Source organism: Ananas comosus, linkage group 11 (genome assembly GCF_001540865.1).
Source record: "Ananas comosus cultivar F153 linkage group 11, ASM154086v1, whole genome shotgun sequence".
In the NCBI taxonomy this organism is placed as follows: domain Eukaryota; kingdom Viridiplantae; phylum Streptophyta; class Magnoliopsida; order Poales; family Bromeliaceae; genus Ananas; species Ananas comosus.
In genome coordinates this window covers 8,514,162-8,536,132 of record NC_033631.1, presented here as the reverse complement: position 1 = coordinate 8,536,132, position 21,971 = coordinate 8,514,162, and the positions used below count along the sequence as shown (strand labels likewise).

At 30.8% G+C, this 21,971-nt stretch overlaps 1 pseudogene; it reads left to right on the top strand.

Moving 5' to 3' along the window:
• Positions 3,813–21,737, top strand: LOC109716954 (annotated as a pseudogene).

Sequence of the window (21,971 nt, the reverse complement as noted above, 5' to 3'; positions counted from 1 at the left end):
AATGATCGCATGCTTTCTAGGTAGGTTTCGATTTTGATTATAGATTTTCAAAATTTGACGCTCTTGGGTTTGAGTTTGGATTTCGATTTTGATAGCAGGGTTTAGCTTTGAGTTTTTGAAAATCTGCAATGAATCCGACTCGTTGATATTTTTCACCGACTACTTAAGAAGTGGCTAATTTTTTTTCTAAAAAAATAACTTAAATGACTTAAATAAAATAAATAGCTTTCAATAAATTTTAATGGGTTAATTTGCTGAGTGTCCTTTAGTCAACCGCTAATTACATAGATAACCTAAAAAAATTGTCAATATTAAAAATGCCCTTTAAATTTTAGAAAACTGTCGAAATTACTCTTATAAATTAACTTCGTTTAGGATTTAAGGTTTTAGGGTATGAAGGCTCTAGGGTTTTAGTGTTTATAAATTTTAGGGTTTTGGAATTTTAGATTTTTGGTTTTAGGGTTTTAGAATTTTATGTTTTTATGGTTTTAGGTGTTTTAGGACGTAGGGTTTGGAAGTGTGGTCATGAAAATTTAATTAGCGAGTGGACATAAAATAATTTCAGTAATTTTTCATGCTAGCTAAAATATTAACTATATATAATTAGTTAAAAAAAAGCCAAAAAAAAGGCGAAAATTTAAATTAGTTATTTTATATTTTTAACTCAAATAAAATTTCCTGTACTTTAAATTTGATAGAAAGGATGTTTATGATAGAATTTATGAATTTTGAAAGGCAACATTTTTTAAAATTTTAAGGGCGCATTTGAAATTGTTTTTATTTCAAAATGACACTGTTGAGGGAGGGTGTTTCTCTACATTACGAATCCATGTGCATAGTGTGTGTGTAACGAAACTGCAATGCATAGTTGAAGGATCTCCCCATATTTTTCATCTTCTATTTTATTTTATTTTAGAAAAAATTAAAAATGTGTTATTCTAAAGTTAGAACTTTGCATACTTATCCCTATAAAAAAACTCTAAAAAGATGTTACACATATTCCTACAAATTTTAAAAGTTTACAGACATATTTCTTAAGGAGTCAAAAAATGCCATATTTTATTTCAAATACTTATATTTATATCTACATTTCGCTTGGCTAAATTACAAAAAAAATTTCAATCAATATCCGCTTTTTTACTTTTTTTGTCACCGTAAAACCTACTTTGCCTCCTTAAAAAATAAAAAATATTAATTTCGGTTTCCGCCGTCAATGTTCTGTTAGGATTTCGTTTATATCCTATTTTTTATACCTAAAATATCTCTAAAATTCTCATCTTCATCCTCGTTCCCCACCAACATCCTCAGCCGTGTCGCCTCGCCCTACTCTGCTGCCTTGCGCACTCACCCTTGTCCTCCTTTGCCGCCTCACCCTTCTTCGCCGTCTCGCCCTCGCCCTCGCCCATCTCTCTGCCCACCACGATCTCCTCCCTACAGTTGCCGAAATAGAGGGACTGCGATGGTGCTAGAGGAGCAGGGGAGCAGATGGAGGAAACGGACTCGGAGCTAGAGTCGAGGATTGGGAAGGAGAAGAAGAAGATGAGGATAATTTGGTCATTTTATCACACCGTATTTTTATAAATATTTTTTATTTTTTAAGAAAGTAAAGTATAGATTTTTGAATGACAGAAAAGAAAATAAAAAAATGAGTATTGATAGAAAGTTTTTATATAATTTAGTCTTTTTGGTTTCATAAAATGAACAATCAAAAATTTTCCGAAAGAGAGTGAAATGTATCCAACAATCTAAATTACTAATGAATACCAATAGAGGCTGATTTCGCCATCCTATTTAAACCGGAAAGGTTTTAAAATTCGTATTGACCCATTTGAATTAGTGGTTCAGCGGGCAAATTGATGAACCAGCCCTCCTTTAAATGGACTAACGGTTCGGACTATCACTTGCTAATTGCTCTTTGATCATTGATTAGATGATTTGATTATCTCTTTTATCTTTCTTGTTCTATACATTGTTTTTTTTTTTTTTTTTTTTTTTTTGAGATAGGTAGTATGCTACATGTTTCGTTTATTTCATTTAGAAATAAACTTAGCTAGAAATGTGAATCAACTAGAATTCGAACTTAGGTCTCAGGTACCAATCACCAAGCCTTTTGTCACTTGCTCTAGGGAGGATCGGTTCTATATGTAAAAATTAATAATTAAGAGTAAAGAAAGAAAGGTTCTTTGACCAAGCACGCTCTGATCAGGTATTCAATGGAAAGATTCTGTCACCTGATTATCGTTGATTCTAGAGAAAGCAAGGCAGCATAGAGAGGCTTTGCCCAAGGTTTTATCCCGAAATGCCCAGAATTATTTATGATATTATACTGACATCAGTAGTTCGACCGACTTAAAAGGCTATTTTGTTGCATCTATATATGCAAATTCAAATTCGACATTCGGTTCGATGTGTTTGAATCTAACCGCTAACTCTTGAATTGCTTTTTAAATAATTCTATCTTATATTGGACATAATTTCACTATGATATATATGTAAAGCGATAAAATTTTACAAAGGCACATTTTAATTGAATGCACCAAATAAATTATTTATAATTATTACAATACTTCATACTGTATCCATCCAAGCGAGATATATATAACTATAATTATATTATATTTTTTATTAAGGATTAATTTCATACAGGTCTCTATAAATATAGTGAATTATAAATATATCTTTATAAAGTTTAACTTTCATATATTGTCACTATAAAAGTCGTGATATTTTCAAATATGTTCATGCCGCTATGATTCGTTAGAAAAAATTAGTTAACCATAGATAAAATACTTAACCCGAGTTAGTTAATAAGATGAATCAACATTTTTATCCCTCTTTAATTTACCGTTAGAACTTTTAGAGTGATGTCAAAAAGGTCATTTTATTTATAAAATAAACAGTGATTTAACGGTAACAAATCAGAAAGACATATTTAAAAAATATTAAAATTTTTATAGAAACAATATATGAAAATTGAACTTTATAAAAATATATTTATAATTTATTATGTTGCAGGGACCAGTATGAAATTAATTGTATTTTTAATTACATCAAAGGGAAAGACCCCTAACTACTGATTGATATAGTTGAATGGCAATCCAACAAATTTTTTTTTTCTTTTATTAACAGCTGTTGAACTGCGTTGGCATGTCCTCAATTTCGCCCCCACAGTACCCAATACTTTCCCACTCTACCAAAGAAAGGAATATAAAAAAAAAGCCTTATTAATAATAATAATAATAATAATAATAATAATAATAATAAAATAGCCTTAATAATAATAATAATAATAATAATAATAATAAGGGAAAACTTTAAAAACCTTTTTGTGGTTTCGTAGTTTCTCACTTTGGCTCTTTATGGTTTAAAATATTTCAATTTGTCCTCCTGTGGTTTGGTTTTTATCTTTTCGATAGCTTTTTCGTTAATATTTCATTAAATTATATACAAAAAATTTTAGATATCCATCTAGATTTATCAAATATTCACATTAGTATTCTTTAATTTTAACTTTATAACTGATTTAAGAAAAAAATAATAAAATTGATAAGAAAAAGAGAAAAAAAAATTACAAGAGAATAAATTGATACATTTTAAACCACAGGAGGACAAAGTAAGAAACTACGAAACCAGATAGGAGTTTTTGAAATTTTTCCTAATAATAATAATAATAATAATAATAATAATAATAAAATAGTCTTAATAATAATAATAATAATAATAATAATAATGGCCCACATAACGCCAAAAAAGAGGGAATCACCCACCATAAAAGGGGGTAAAGAGAGGAGGGCATTTCCCCATCACTTATTAGACCTCCGAGTAAGTGAGTGAGTGAGTGAGTTTTGTGTAGCTCCCCCCACTCTCCTCTGTGTCCAAGAATTAGAGAGTAAAAAAAAAAAAGAAAAAAAAAGAAAAAAGTTCCCGAGTCACGAACTCAGCTAGGGAAAGGGAGATAGAATGGTTCGATCCTCGACTCGGACGATTTGCCTCTTCCTCATGCAGCTGCAGCTGCTGCTGCTGCTGCTCCTCCTCTCCCAAATGGCCTCCGCCGCAGTAGAAGATGGTATGTTTTTTTTTTTTTTTTTTTTTTTTTTTTGTGTTTTGCACATCACCGCTTCTTTTTTTTTTTTCTTCTTATTTTTTTAAGATTTAGCGTTTAATTTCGTTTCAGCTCTTTAATGCATTTTGGTTTTTTTCTTTTTTTTATTATTTTTTTTTTGGTTTTTGATTTGAGGTGGGTTTTGTTCATAAGTGGGGAGGGAAAGGGAAAGGCCTGTTTTTTTGGTGCGCATTGTGGGTATTTGAGTGAAGACAGTGTGGAAAGAAAATTAAATAAATTTTTTTTGACTAAAATACATAATTTTTTTTTATAAATATTTACTTTTTTTTTTTACTTTTTCATCTTCACTTTTAAAAAATATTTACAGTTATTCTTTCGGGTGCCGTTTGGATTAGGTATAAGAGGGGGATAAGGGGCTTATAAGGGGCTTATTCCTTTTTTATACCCAAACAAAAAAATATAGTTCCCACCCATATCGGGTTATCCTGGGAACAACTTGTTCCTACCCAAGGGTGGGAGCTTGTTCCCACCCCCGGGTAGAGAGAGAGAGAGATTTTTGTCTTAAATTAGAATTTTTAAAATTTAAAATTTATAATCTCAAAATTAAAATTTATAATTTTAAATTTTAAAATTTATATTTTATATCTTTCAAATTTAAATTTGGTCTTAAATTTCAAATTTTAAAATTTAAAATTTTAAAATTTAAATTATTTAAAATTTAAAATTGTGAATTTAAAATTTTAAATTCAAATATAATGNTTTAAAATTTAAAATTTTAAAATTTAAATTATTTAAAATTTAAAATTGTGAATTTAAAATTTTAAATTCAAATATAATGAGAGGGGTAATATTATTATATTTTATTTATAATAATCAATTATTTTTTTTATTCCATCTTATTTATTCAAATATTATTTTTCTTATTTTTAGAAACAACCAAATTTTCATCCAAACACAAAATTGGTCTAGTTTTCGCTTATAGCTAAACTTATACCTATTCCTGATATAAGCTAGTTCTTACTTATACTCGAACCAAACGAAGCCTCAAAGTTTAAGTTGATATATTTAGTTTTCTTGTGAGACATCAGAATTTAGATTATTAATGTGTATAAAATATAATAGGATTAAATCTCTTAACTCGGTTATAATATCAACCTTAAAATTTGGATTAGTTCTATATATGAGATATAATATGACTAAATTTTTTAACCTGGTTATAATATCAAACTCAAAATTTGGGTTAGTTCTATATATATATATATATGAGATATAATAAGATTAAATTTCTTAATATCAATCCAGCTATAGTATTTTGGACGGTGATTAAACCGAAGGTATTAAAAGAGTTAAGCGTGTGAGGACTAAAATAGTCCTAAAATGAATGACAACCGAAAAGTGGGGCGTCATATTTTTTTTTCTTTCGGTCAAGATTTTATCACTATTTGATCTATTTTTTATAATTTATATTAAAAATATTTTTAAATATATTAAAAAAGTTTTTTTTAAAAAAATAAGAAAAAATATTTAGTCATTTTACCTTTATTATTATTGTTGTAATTTTTAAAAAATACTTTAAAAATTTTGGAGAGATAAAATATAAATTTTTAAAAATTAGAAAGAAAAAAAAAGTGAGTACTATAGAAATATTTTCTATATTTTAGTATTTATTTCTAATTTTTTGGATAATAATTTACAAGGCAAACGATAATTACCTTTTGTTTTACAATGGAAAAAAATAATAATAATAATACTTTGTTGGTTTTCTAGTTGATGGGAAAGGAAGAGGAAATTTTTGGAAATGGTAAGTATGAAAGTGACCAGATAACTAACAAAAATAAATATAAAAAAAAGGAAAAAGAAAAATATAGAGGTTTTCTCACTTTAGGGGTGTTGTAGGCTTCCATTTTTTATATTTATTAGTGTTTACAATATATATTTATATATATATTTTAGTATTTATGTGACGTCTAAATTGTCCCACATCGAATGAAAAGTGAATTGTAAATGAGATTACATGATACGAGCTCTAATAACACTAGACCAATGCATTTTGTGCTAGCGGTTTAGGGCACAACCAGTTATTCGTTCTAACATGTTGGATCATTAAATTTGGTATCATAGCTAGTTTAATAATGGAAAGTGTGAGATTAGTCTCATATTTCTTAGTCGAGATCTAAATAGAAAAAATCTATAATGTTCCCATAGTCCTACATCAAATGAGTACTACATTGTGATTTAAAATATAAAAACTATGAACTCTAGAAAAAATAGTAAAATTTAAGTATTTTGGGTCATAGTTTAGAACCCAACAAATTATTATTGCTAATGAGTTGAGTTGTTAGTCATATATTTTTTTAACAAGAAGGCAAGGGTGTTCGCGATAACAATCAACTGCATTAAACAGTTGTGGTAAATAAAAAAAACTCCTAGCTTAGCTTGAATAAAAGATTCAACCTTAGTTTAGTTAAATTTCTAAATAATTTCTTAGTTGATTTACAGTTTGGTATCTTACATTGGTTAATTTGCATCCAATGCTAAATAAAAAATTGACTTTGCCATAAGAAATTGTTGTAGAATTTTACTTAGTTCCCAATTAAGCTTAATTGGACTTTTATTAAGATCATTTCCTAGCTAATATTTTATTTGAGATAATATAAGTATCAGAGTACACTTTTCATGGCCCAAAAAACAAAAAAAGGAAAAAAAGAAGAAGTAATTAATGTTGATGATATGAAAGAAAATAAGCCAATATTTGGCAACAACTAAATGTATATTTTTAATAGCTACACATTAATTTTAGGTAATTGAATTAAAATCTATTGCTTCATTGTACTAGATAGGAATGATTAGCTGGTTTGGTTGTCACATGATCAAGTTATGATATATGTCATATTAAAAATTAAACATAGCTTTTTAATTGATTGTTGCAGAAGCACTTTTGGACTCACTTTTTGAATTGGAAATTGATCTAATCTAATCCACATGCAAGCTTAACTGCTATTCAAGTCCCCTTTTCGTACATCTACAGTACTGTTTGTTTGAGCTAATTCTAAGTTATAATTATTATTTTCTTATATTTTTATTTTTAAAAAAATATACAGTAAAATTAAGAAAATAAATATAATTTTTGATAATTTTGTAAAAAACTAGGAGCCGTTTGGTTGCATGTAGTTGCAACTGCACTGTATTTGTAACTGCATGTAAACACAAATTCATTGTTTGGTTCGATATATTTAACTCTAATTGCTGCAATAAGAAATGCAAGAGGAGGTCTAACTGCAACAGTTGGAACTAGGCCTAAATTGGCTGCAGTTCGAACTACAGCAATTGGATAGAGTAATTTTAAACAAAATATATGCTTACCTCCTTAATTATTTTTTAAATAAAAAAAAAATTTGTAGATTGGTGGTAATCTCTCCATCATATATGTAAAATGATAAACTTTTAAAAATTATTTCTCAATTGCATATAATCAAATAAAATATTTATAGTTGAGCGTTTTCTACTACATTTGACAAAATAGAATATATATAGTTACAACGGCTGTATTTTTAATTATATATATTTTTAATTATTTTGTATTTATAATTACATCTAATCAAATAGCTCCTTAGGCCTCTTGCTTTGTCCACTGTTCACCTTGTACGGATTACATTTTCTTCGTGTGCTTAGCTCCATTATTTTTTTTTAGGGGGTAAAATTGTATGGAGGCCCCTTAAACTGTAGGTGATTTTCAAATAGGCTGCTGAATAAATTTATTTAATAATTTTTTTATGTCAATTATTTTACAATTATTCAAATTGAAACAAAAATAATTAGGAGGTATTTATAAGTAATGTTTATATAGTTTGTGGGCTTATTATTTCAAAATGGCATACACTTAGCCTACGTACATTGTACTTTTATTTTAAGTTAAATTATAAAAAGTATCCTGTGTTGGCCACCATTTCCAATAAATTAAAAAAATTAACAAATTAAGTTGTGAAACTTTACTAAAACAAGCTTGCATATAATATTGTTTCATATCTTAGATAAAAATTTAAATAAAAGAGATTTTTTTATTTTGCTAATACTATTAAAATTAATAGTTTATTTGATAATTTTATTTAATTTATATGATTATATTATATGAACTAGGCTGGAATACTATCAATAGCATCAAGTTATTGATGCTATTAGTTTTTTAGCCATTGGATTGAGAAATGTGCGATTAGGATGATGTGGGCCCTCTAGGGTTGAGTGAGTGGTTGATTGAATAGTATAATCTAACGGGTAAAAATAATCAAAGGATTAAATTTAACGGTGAAAAACTCGATAGCACCAAGTCCTTGACGCTATCGATAGTATCCTAGCCGGACTCTATATTATATTATATTATATTATTTTAAGCAGTTTCATCTGCAATCTTATATTTTTTATGAAGTTTTATAGCTGAATTTAATGGTCATCCTAAAAAGCTGGATATATTAAAAGAATGACAAAATGTAGGAGGATATTTAATATAGTTTTAATACGGAGGAGTAATTCAGATTAGTGCTAATGTGCGGGCAGGGTTTTTGTAATTTAATCTTTATTTTAATAGCAATGCTATCCTTATAGTCCATTTTGGATTGTAATCTTACAATCCCTCTTATCTAAGTGCCTTTTTTATTTTTATTATTTTTATTATTTTTATTTTTAACTTGTCTTATTATCTTCTTTTTTTAATTAAAATCCAAAAGGGGTCGGTAAAGTCTAAAGGTTGTGAGGCTTGTAGGATTTGAAATATTACTATATAAGGTATAATATGATTAAATCTTTTAACTTGGTTATAATATTTGGACTGTGATTAGGCCTAAGAGATTAAGAGGGTTAAGTATGTTAGGATTATAATAGTTAATAGGATAGATGATCTCTTGAAAAGTGGGGCATCATAATTGGTATTCAAGCCAATCATCGGCCGAAACTGTGAGATTCATATCAGCTGAGCTAGGGTCATACAGCGAGAAGGGCGCGGATACCCACAAGGTCTGATAAGTCCAATAAAACAAGTCTCATCAAGTGACATTCTTAGAATATATATATATATAGAGCTAATCTAACGGAACTAATCGTGGATTTACAAGCCGCATAATTGAAAACAACTTGACAGTACGGAAGCTTCCGTACTCTCTCTCTCTCTTTCTCTCTCTCTATATATATATATAGTATAATAAGACTAAATCTCTTAATTCAGCTATAGTATTTTGGATGGTGACTAACTTCTAGTCAAGAGAGTTAGGCGTGCTTGGGATAAAGTAGTTTTAAGATAGATGACCTCTAAAAAAGTGGGGCGTCGCAAGGATTGCAGCGGTTACAATATCCTTGGATCGTAGAGTTAGCATTTCTCTTATTATATTTTTAATGCATTAGCTTTGAAACTACTCATTCAATCACAGCCTAACAGCAATAATGTTCTTCATTTTGTCCCCCCAACACCCTAGAATAATAATAGTAAAAAAAAAGGTAACAGTAAATAGTAATTGTAGTGGCAATAGTGAAGGCTCATAGATACACTGCACGACCTAGCAGATCCCGTGTAATGCTTTGCGCTTTGATGCAACGCATCAGCGACGCGCTTTTGAGGACCACTCCGCAACAATTTTTTATTGGGACTAGTAATTAATAAGGATAAATTACACTGTTGGTACTCGTTTGGTCCTGGACCTATAAAGCTAGTGATATTTTAATTCTCAAATTTTAATTTATTTTTTTACTTTATATATATATATATATATATATATATATATATATATAGAACTAGGCTACTATACTATCAGTAGCACGGAGCGCTTCGTGCTACCAAGTTGTTTTCGATGATGCGGCTTCCAAATCAATGATCGGCTCCGTTAGACTTGATCTACACTATTGAAAGTATTTAGAAACTAAATGTCATAATTTTTCGATATCATTTACCTATCAAATAAGTAGTCTAAAATTGAACGGTTGAAAATAAAAATCTCATAAAAAATGATGATAAAAGATTTAAATTTAAGATCAGATATACTGATTTTACTCTAAATAGTGAAAAGAATTTTTCTATAAAATTTTCATCGCATTTGGATTGTTTTACACCGTTAAACTCACAAACACACCACATCGGCCATTAAAATTGTCAATTTTGAGATCTTTTGATCACTAGTCAAATGTGTCGAAAAAATTTGAAATTTAGTTTCCAAATACTTTCAATAGTGTAGATCAAGTCTAACGGAGTCGATCGTCGATTTGGAAGCCGCATTATCGAAAACAACTTGGTAGCACGGAGCGCTCCTGCTACCGATAGCATAGGAGCCGACTTCTATATATATATATATATATATATATATATATATATATATATAATTACTCTTTATATAAAGAGTTCGGCTACTATACTCTTATGAGTACTCGCCTTCGTACTCATAAGTTATTTTTGATGATAGAGCTTCTGAATCGACTATTCATACCGTTAAACATTATCTAGAGCATTTGAAACCTCTAGAAATCAAATTCTATAATTTTTCGATATCATTTACCTTACGATCAAAAGCTCACAAAATTGACAATTTTTAACGGCCGGTATGAGATATTTGCTAGTTTAACGGTGAAAGAGAATCGGAATAGATTGAATTTTTGATAGAAAATTCTATTCACTACCTAAATAAAGATCAATAACTCCGATCTTAAATTGAAGGATCCGATCATCCAGTTTTAGGATGTCGTTCGATTTTAACCGTTCATTTTATACCCACTTGAAGGACTTTATAATGATTTCGAAAAATTACGAAATTTATTTTCTAAAAGTTTCAAATACTCTAGATTATGTTTAACGGTGTGAATCGTCGATTCGAAAACTCCATCATCGAAAACAACTTATGAGTACAAAGGGCCCTATACTTATAAGAGTATAGTAGCCCTACTCTCTCTCTCTCTCTCTCTCTCTCTCTCTCTCTCTATATATATATATATATATATATATAGGGTAGGGTTACTATATTGTTATGAGTATAGATCCTTTTGTATTCATATGTTTTCGACCGTTGAATGAAGGGATGTACGGTTAGAACGATAATAGTTTCCTAAGGTTGAGTGGGTAGTTGGTTGAATAGTTTGATTTAACGAATGAAAATGATCAAAATGATAGATCTAACAGCTGAAAATATGAGTACAAAGAGGTCTATACTCATAAGAGTATGGTAGTCGGACTATATATATATATATACTTTTATGAGTATAGAGTTCACATTCATAAGTTATTTTTAATGATGAAGCTTCCAAATTAATGATCTATACTATTAAATATAATTTAGAACATTTGAAACTTTCAAAAAATAAATTTCGTAAATTTTTTTTGAAATTACAATAAAGTCTATCAAGCGAGCATTAAATAAACAGTCAAAATTATCGACCGTTAAAAGTTATCAATTTTAAGGTTTTTTGATCGCAAAATAAATTATATTGAAAATTATGAAATTTGATTTCTATATGTTTAGATAATATTTAACGGTATGCTTCGTCAATTCGGAAGCTCTATCATCGAATACGAGTTATGAGCACGAAGGTTATCGTACTGGTTATTGTACTCGTAAGAGTATAATAGCCGGACTATATATATATCTATACTATATATAAAAGCACGTATTTCAAATTTGGGTCTGTCGACAGACCTATTTTTTAGCGGGAAAAATATTGATTCCTCTTTCCGTACGTAAAATAAATAACATAATGAAACAAACTTTTCATTTCTGTTAATCTCTAAAATAGAAAAAAAATATACTTATCCAAATTTTTGCCAACCGAAAGATATCTACTGTGAATCTATATTTTAATTAAAAAATTATTTAATTGTTTATCTCTAAAATAGAAAAAAAAAATATACTTATCCAAATTTTTGCCAACCGAAAGATATCTACTGTGAATCTATATTTTAATTAAAAAATTATTTAATTTTTTATCTCTAAAATAGAAAAATATTATGCTTATCCAAATTTTTGCCAGAATATCTACAGTAAATCTATATTTCAATTCAAAATTTAAAATTAATTTAAAATTTAAAATTTTGGGACTATCAATATATTACATTGAAAATAATTTAAAAGATAGATTGGTTGATAAATTTGTAAATCATATTTTTGAATTAATATGATGTACAAATTTATGATCAATTTGTAAAAAATTATCTCAAATAAGAACGAACGATTATGACTAATTTGTTAAAAAAAAATATTTATACTTATCTATAACTTTAATTCTACGAATGAGTATGATCAATTGGTTAAAAATATTAAAAATAAAAATGAACGGTTATGATCAATCTGTTAAAAAAGCACTTCTATCCATTCATTTTACATTAAAATTTAACTTTGAGTTCAAATCGTGAATTAAATTTAATTTAAAAAATATAGAAAAATATCCGATGTATATCTATATCTATCCTATATATAAATTTTATAAAATAAAAATATATATATAATTATTGTTGACAACAACTATTTAAATTTGAGTTAGAATATATATAACAGGTATTTTCTAATAGTACATAATAAATAAATTTATTTTTAAAAAATATTATAAATTTTTGAATAAATATGATGTACAATTTCGTATTAATTTAAAATAATTACTAAATAATTAATTGTTACGTACATTTGTACGTACACTCAACTAGTATATATATATGTATATATATATATGTATATATAGAGTTGAGCTAGAATACTATCGGTAGCAAACGGGCTCCGTTGCCACCCATTTGTTTTCGATGATGGAGCCTCCAAATCGACGATCGACACCGTTGAATATGATCTATACCGCTTGAAGTATCTAGAAATCAAATTTCAAATCTTTTCGACATCATTGATCTATTGATCAAAGAATTTCAAAATTTTTAATTTTAATGGTCGATATGAGGTATTTTCTCGTTTAACGGTGTAAAGCTATCCAAATCAATTGAATTTTGGTTAGAAAATTCTTTAAACTATTTAGAACAAGATCTATACTCTCGATCTTGATTACAAAATTTCTATTATCACTTTTTAGAGGATATTTATTTTCAGCCGTTCATTTTTACGCCCACTTGATGGACAAGATAAAAATATCGAAAAAGCATGAAATTTGATTTCTAGATACTTCAAGTGGTATAGATCATTTTCAACGGTACCGATCGTCGATTTGGAGGCTCCATCATTGAAAACAAATGGGTGACAACGGAGCCCGTTTGCTACCGATAGTATTCTAGCTCAACTCTCTCTCTCTCTCTCTATATATATATATAAATTTACATACACAAAGGCAATATTTTGAGAGATCTGTACTTTTGGCAATATTAATTCCTTGAATAAAAGTTTTATTCTATTATTTATTTATTAGTGCTTTTATAATTTAGTTCAAGGCTCAGAACACAGTTCCCAAAAACGGTCCATACCATTGTGTATGCAGCAAGTGGTGCCCCAAAAGTAAAGATGGACTCCCCAGGGGAGTGGTTAAGTGGCTGGGCCACTGACTGCCCCAGATGAAATGGAAATGGTGCTGTCTGCCATTATAGGTTACCAAAGAGTCAACATTTCTGTCACCTAAAATACCGAATCAATTTTATAATGGATGTTGCAGAGATTTGTCTCCAAATACTTTTCTTCGTGTGCGTGATGGAGATCAGATAAATTATATTGTTCGCATCTTAATCATATTATTGTGATACGCGTGATTTTTTTTTTTTTTTTTTAACAAGACCAAATAAACTATTTTTCTGTGATATTTTCTTGCTGCATGCAATGCAATTTTCTTGCAATTCCAAATATATCCTCGAAAATGCGTTTGCTATTGGAGCTTTTTGAGCACATTATGTCCACATTAAAATTGGAAAGTATCCAAATGTATTATCTAACTGAGCCTATTATGTCCAATTGATGATTTAATTTGAGGGATCTTTTGGTGCTCTACAATGAGATCTCTTATTAAGAAAAATAAAGGAGTAATAAGCTTTTATGGAGTTGATGCTAATAAATTTTGCCGAACCTCTGTTTTACTTTAGGGCTGCTAACAAATGGGGACTTCGAGACGGCTCCGGCGGGCGGATTCGCCAGCTTCGCCGTTGGCGAGGGAGTCACGTCGATCCCCGGCTGGACCATCAACGGCACGGTCGAGCTCATCTCCTCCGGCCAGCGGCAAGGCGGCATGATACTCATCGTGCCACAAGGTAACTAACTAACTAACTAATTAACTCTGTAATTATCAATTAACATTTACGAATTTATTTTTTTACTGAGAGTCTGAACATGATTAGATATAATTTTTTACTGAGAGTCAGAATATGATTAGATATAATGTATGTGCTCTCGCAATAACAGATGTTAGATATTATTTTGGCAATACCAGTTTCCTTTCCATTGAAGTTATTTATATACCAATATATAAAGGTAAAATGTATTCGAACTGTCTCATATTTTCCTTTCCAAAAAAAATACCTCATATAAAAACTTTTTTTTTTCTCAGTAAAATTATCATCTTTTTTCTTTTTCTTTGTGAAGTGAAGTTTTATTCTTTGCATCTGAATTAGGATTTAAATTGTTATTTTGCATCAAAACGTTAAAATATTTGTTTGTTAGTATTTAGGAATAGAATTACTACGCGTGAAAAAAGTTGAGGAACTAAAATTTTAGAGGCAATTTCAAACATAACCCTCTCTTAAATTCTAAACCCTTATATATATATATATATATATATATATATAATAATATAGGAGCAGGGCTGCTGTGCTCTCAGGAGCACGGAGGCCTCCGTGCTCCTGAGCCGTTTTCGATGATGGAATTTTCGAATCGACGATCAGCTCCGTTAGACTTGATCTAGCGCATTTGAAGTTTCTAGAAAATAATTTTTGCGATTTTTCGATATCATTTACCTAGTGATCGAAAGGATTCAAAATCTATAATTTTTAATGGCTGAAAATAAAAATCATAAAAAGTGGTGATATAGCACTAAAATTTTCGATTAGAAATATAGATCTTGTTGTAGCTAGTATAAAGAATTTTCTATCAAAATTTCATCTGATTTGAATACTTCTACACGTTAAACTTGAAAACGGCAGATATCAACCATTAAAAATTATAGATTTGAATCCTTTCGATCACTAGGTAAATGATATCGAAAAATCGCAAAAGTTATTTTTTAGAAACTTCAAATGCGCTAGATCAAGTTTAACGGAGCCGATCGTCGATTCGAAAATTCATCATCGAAAACGGCTCAGGAGCACGGAGGCCTCCGTGCCTTGAGGCCTCCGTGCTCCTGAGAGTACAGCAGCCCTGCTATATATATATATATATATATATATATATATATATATATAGAGCTAGGCTCCTATGCTTTCGAAAGTACGGGAGGCCTCTGTACTTGTAAGTTGTTTTCGAAGATAGGACATCCGATTCGACGATCGGCTCCGCTAGGCATAATCTATGTTATTGGAACTATCTAGAAACCAAATTTTATAATTTTTCGACTTCATTTACCAAGCGATCAAAGGGTCTCAACAATGACTATTTTAACGGCCGATGTGGCACGTTTTTAAGTTCAACGGTGTAGAAGTATCCAAATTACGTGAAACTTTAATAGAAAATTCTACTTAACATCCAGAGTAAGAACAATACTTTCGATTTGAAATTTGAGTTCTTTATCACTGTTTTTTATAAGATTTTTATTTTCAACCATTCATTTTGAGACTACTCGTTCACTAGGTAAACGAAGTTAAAAAATTATGAAATTTGGTTTCTAGATAGTTCTAATAGCGTAGATTATATCTAGCGAAACCGATTGCCGAATTAGACGTTCCATCATCGAAAACAACTTATAAGTACGGAGGCCTCCGTACTTTCGAAAGTATAGGAGCCTAGCTTTTTATATATATATATATATAGAGAGAGAGAGAGAGAGAGAGAGAGAACGACACCAATAATATTTTACACTTTAAAGGAGTAGTTATGAAATTTTCACTTTTGAGGAGGGGATTGAAGAAAAAGAGCTCCAGTTGGAAGCCTAATTGTTTTACGTGTGCAGTTGAAATCATTTCTACCTAAGAAAAAAAAAAAAAAAATCTAGTAGCTTGGTATCCTTGTCTCCAAAGTATAAGAAAAGAGAAAAAAAAAAAAGGCAAAAAACAAGTGTGCTAAAGAGTAATGAATGCTATACCTACAAATAAATTTTGTAACACCCTACAAACTAGCATATATGTGCGGTCTTGCGCAAATCACGAGGAGGTAATAATGAATTACATAGATTGTAAAATACTGTAAGATTTATTTGTAAGCAAAGCATTTTGAATTCCAGGTGAGCACGCGGTGCGGCTGGGGAACGAGGCGGAGATCGCGCAGAGCGTGGCGGTGGAGAAGGGCGCGGAGTACTCGGTCACGTTCAGCGCCGCGCGGACGTGCGCGCAGCTCGAGACGCTGAACGTGTCGGTCTCGGGCGTGGGCGGCACGACGGCGGCGTCGTCGGCGGTGGACCTGCAGACGCTGTACAGCGTCGAGGGGTGGGACGCGTACGCGTGGGCGTTCCAGGCGGCGGACGACGGCGCGGCGCGGCTGGCGTTCCGGAACCCCGGCATGGAGGAGGACCCCACCTGCGGGCCCATCCTCGACAACGTGGCCATCAAGAAGCTCTTCACGCCGGACCCGCCCAAAGGTAATCTAGTAATTCAAGAGAAAGTAAGCAATATGCTTTTTACTACCCCATGCACGTACACTTGACCTGCGCTTTGCAGAAATAATTGATGCGTTAGTAGGACTCAAAATTAAGGGCTGTCTGCAACTTGCAGAACACAAACGGTTATTAAAGAACCGAAAACGAGCTCTTCTGTTAAAATATGAAGCTAAAAAATTCAGCTCGTGCTCGGCTTATTTATTGATGAGCCGAACACGAGTTGGCTTGTAGACAGCAAATTAGATTGTCAGTCTTATTACTAGATGGAAAGTTAAAATCAATTAACAAAATTAAAATTTTAATCTAATAATTAAAATTTGCAAAATATCTATCTCTTTGCATTTGGGTAGGCTTAAAATTTAAATAGTAAAAACTTTGTAATATATATATCTCTTTCCATTTGAGTTCGCCTAAAATCCAAATTTGTAATATATATATATATATATGTATATAGTAGGGCTGCTATACTCTTATGAGTATTGGGCCCTTCGTACTCATAAGTTATTTTCGATGATGGAGATTCCGAATCGATAATCCACTCCGTTAAATATGTTCTAGAATATTTGAAACTTCTAGAAAATAAATTTCGTAATTTTTTAAAATCATAATAAAGTCCATCAAGTAGGTATAAAATAAACGGTCGAAATCGAACGACATCCTAAAAGTAGATGATCGGATCCTTCAATTTAAGATCGAAGTTATTTATCTTTATTTAGATAGTGAATACAATTTTCTATCAAAAATTCAACTGATTCCGATTTTTTTACACCGTTAAACAACCATGTATTCCATACCGACCGTTAAAAATTGTCAATTTTGTGACATTTTGATCGTAAGGTAAATGATGTCAAAAAATTATAAAATTTGATATCTAAAAGTTTTACATGCTCTAGATAACGTTTAATGGCATGAATTGTCGATTCGGAAGCTCTATCATCGAAAATGACTTATGAGTACGAGTGCGATCGTACTCATGCCGGACTATATATATATATATATATATATATATATATATATATATATATATATATAGTAGAGCTACTATATTTTCGGAATTATAAGAGAGTTCATGCTTTCAGTTTTTGGTCCTTGGATCAACTCCTTTAACCTTTGGATTAATATTATTACCTGCAGGGGACCACTCAACCTTAGGGGGTCCTGAAGGGAACCATTATCATTCCGACCCTACAATTCTTGATCCAAGGGCAAAAAAATCGGAAACATCAATTCTCTTATACTTTCGATAGTATAGTTATATATATATATGTATATATATATATACAGAGAGAGGAGAGAGAGAGAGAGAGAGAGAGAGAGAATTGAACTCTATGTTTTTAAGGTATCGTTTGGTTGGGATAAGAAAAAGTGCTATTCCAGGGATAGGTATAAATTGAGGTATAAGCGAGGATTAGATCAATTTTGCGTTTGGATGAAAATTGGATTATTCCTGAAATAAAAAAAATAGCGTTGTTAGGTAAGATGGAATAAGAAAGATAAGGGTTTTGTAAATAAAAAATAATGAATTATCCACTTATTATATTTGAATTTGAATTTTTAAATTTTTAAATTTATATTTCTAAATTTAAAATTTTAACTTTGAAATTTAAAATCTCAAATTTTAAATTCAAAATTTTAAATTTTAAATTTCAAACTTTAAATTTAAGATCATATTTAAATTTAAAAAATATAAAATATCAAATTTAAATTTCAAAAATTTAAAATATCAAAATTTAAATTTACAATTATATAATTTACTCAATTTAAATTTTAAACTTTAATTTTGAGATTATAAATTATAAATTTTAAAAATTTAAATTTTTAATTTTTAAAATTTTAAAATAAGAATAGTGGTGGGAACCATTAATAAAAATAATTTATTATAATAAATTTATAAATTTTTTTAAAATTCTACTTAAATTTAAATTTAATAAAAAGAATTTTTTATAATATTTAAATATAATTTATTATAAATTTTATTATAATATTTAAATATAAATAATATGTATTAATATAGTACAATTAATAATTTTATAATAAAAATAATGTATTATAATATATAACATATTATATTTATATAATTTAGTTTAATTTAATTTATAAGTTTAATTAAGTTTGAAATTAAGCATTGGAATAGCACTGTTCCACCAAAATGGTAGAATAGCAAATCCCTTGCTATTCCGGGATAACCGGGAATAGCAAGGTTTGACCGGGATAAAATATCCCAGCCAAATTTCATCCCGTTTGGCGGAATAGCGGGGATAACTTTCATTATCCCCGCTTATCCCACGATCCAAACAGGGCCTAAAAGTATAAGTCATTGGTGCTTGTGGGTTTTTTGTCATTGAATTAACGGATGTGCGGTTAGGATGATAGTGGTTCCCTAAGGTTAAGTGAGTGGTTGGCTGGCTGAATAGCATGTTCTAATGATAGAAATAGTCAAATGGGCAGAGATCTAATAGCGAAAAACCTAAAAGCACGAAGTGTGTTGTGCTTTTAAAACCACCATAGCTGGACTCGTATATAGAATTGATATTACTTTTACTCCCTTTAGAAGGGAATTGGTTTCAGATCCCATGTGGGTGGGGTGTGTTGTGGGCCGAAGCGGTCCACTTAGCCTGCTTGTGCGTTCAGGTTTGACCCGCTGCGCACAAAAAGCCCGAAACCGAGTGAACCGCACCATGGGCTTGTAGGGCCATGTATAAGAGAGCTCACTAAAGTGTGCCGACAAAAAAAATAAAAAAAATAAAAAAATAAAAAATAAAAAAATTTGAGACCGACAACAATCCGAAAATATTACTGGGTGAAGGGTTGCCGGTTTTGACCCGTGTGTTAATTGAACTAGTGGCGTCAGTATGACATCATAAATATTTAATTATTTTTTATTTTATTATATGAAAATATGTTTATGTTATTATTCTAATACTATATTTAAGTGCAAAATATTGATTTTTAGACTAAATTAAGCGGCTAAAAGTTTTCTGGTTTCACTTTTCATATGATTAATGAGTTGTAATGGAATATAAAAATTAATCAAATCAATTATAAATAAAATTTTCAAAAAGTTGACTCAATTTTATGCTGCTGGATTTTGTTTTTTTTTTTTTTGACTTGATTAAAAAATCCATCATGTTTGTTTAGAACCAAACTAGTCCACTGGTTCATTGGTTGAATCGTTAGTTCGAACGAGTCAAAGCAGATTTTTGACTTATCCGATTCAAAAGGTTGAATCGAACTGTTCTATAAAATGAGTTGTGGTCCAACGGGTCGAATTGATCGGCTTGACTCGATATTTAAAATTTTGACAAAAGTAATATTTTAGATAAATTTTTATCTTGACTAGGAAAGCAGGGATGTAAATAGGGGAAGGAGCAGTCACCGCAAATTACTTTATTTTGTTATTTTTGGCACTCATTTAGGGGCCTGTTGGTTTTGCGAAAAAAATATATATAAAAAAATTTGAGAAAAAAAATCTTTTATGAAAAATAATTTTTTTTTAAATTTTCACCCGCATGGTTCCAAGAAAACTAGTTTTTTTCTAGATTTTATAAAAAAATTACTGTTTTCGTTTTCGATTTTTTTAGAAAACGAAAATAATAACTTTTCATAAAATTTGAAGAAAAGTTTTCTGAAAAATTATTTTTTATATATATTTTTTTTCACACTTATTCAAGGAGCCGTTAATTTGGATTCATTTGCATCCCTAGTCTTGATCTGGACCGTAGTCTATAAACTGGGCCACTGGGAAGGAAAAGGCAAAGAGAAAAAAAAAAGAGAAAAAGAAAAAAAAAAGCTTGCATATCTGTTTCCAAGAGGGTTTTTTTCTATTTTTCTTTTTTTTTTTTCAGATTTTGAATAATAAAATAATAGGTTAAATACTATTCTATCCCTCTGAAATTTAAAAATAATTTATATATCTCTCTAAATTTTAAATTAATATGTATGTTTCTCTAGACTTATAATATATTATGTAAATATCCTTTCAATTAAAGTTAAATGATTGATTCAAATTCGTTCTAATTATATAAATTTATGATATACGAATGATTTAATATATTCATAGAAGTTAGGTAACAGCAATTTTTTAAGATTTTCGGAAAAAAAAGATAATGCTAAGTTTTCTTTCGGCGCCACCGTCGTCACCATCGTCCATCATCATCTTCTTCCGCAGATAACGCGGCGGTGAACGGCGACTTCGAGGAGGGGCCGTGGGTGTTCCCGAACGCGAGGCTGGACCGTCGAGTCAAACCGTGCCGTCCGCTACGTCGACGCTGCCCACTTCTCCGTCCCCGGCGGCAAGCGCGCGGTGGAGCTGCTGTCCGGCAAGGAGGGCATCATCTCCCAGATGGTGGCCACCACGCCGGCCAAGAACTACGCCCTCACCTTCACCCTCGGTGCCGCCGGCGACGCCTGCCAGCCACCCCTGGCCGTCATGGCCTTCGCCGCCGACCAGACCGGCGCCTTCCACTACTCCCCGACGGGGAACGCCACCAGCCATCTCGCCAACCTCACCTTCGTCGCCCGCGCCGACCGCACCCGCGTCGCCTTCTACAGCGTCTACTACAACACCCGCAGCGACGACCACAGCTCGCTGTGCGGGCCCGTCGTTGACGACGTCAGGGTGTGGGCCCTGTCCCGAGCCACCGCCGCCGCCCGCTTCAGCCGTGCCGGGCTCGCGCTCGCTCTTGCCGCGGCGGCTTTGATATTCGTGTAGGGCTAGCTAGCTTAGCGCGCTCTATTTAAATGGATTTGAATTGCGTAAGAGAGTTTTTTTTTTTCTTTTTTTTTTGGACGTGCATGCTATGCATGTGTGGGTGGGTGTTCGAGGGTTTTGCAACCTCCTCTCACGTAAGTTTTGAGGAGATATGTGTTGTTGTTGTTGGTTGTTTTAATAGTTTCTATTATAGCGGATCGAGTGTTACTTAATATTTATTATTATTATTATCTACGTTAGTTTTGGTTGAAGAAGCAAGAGTAAGTCTCTGTGGATCGAGTGATGTTGCTGATGCCATTTTGTTTTGATATGGAAATGGAACACAATTGGATGGTAATTAACATAAGAAGCTGTTTTGGTTTGATGTAATTATAAATACGGTGTTTTTGGATATATATATACTTAGTTAAAAATATGGTAACTATAATTATATATATTTTATTTGACTGAATATAGTAGAAAACACTTCAGTTATAATTGTTTTGTTTGGTTGCATGTATATAGGAGTTGTCA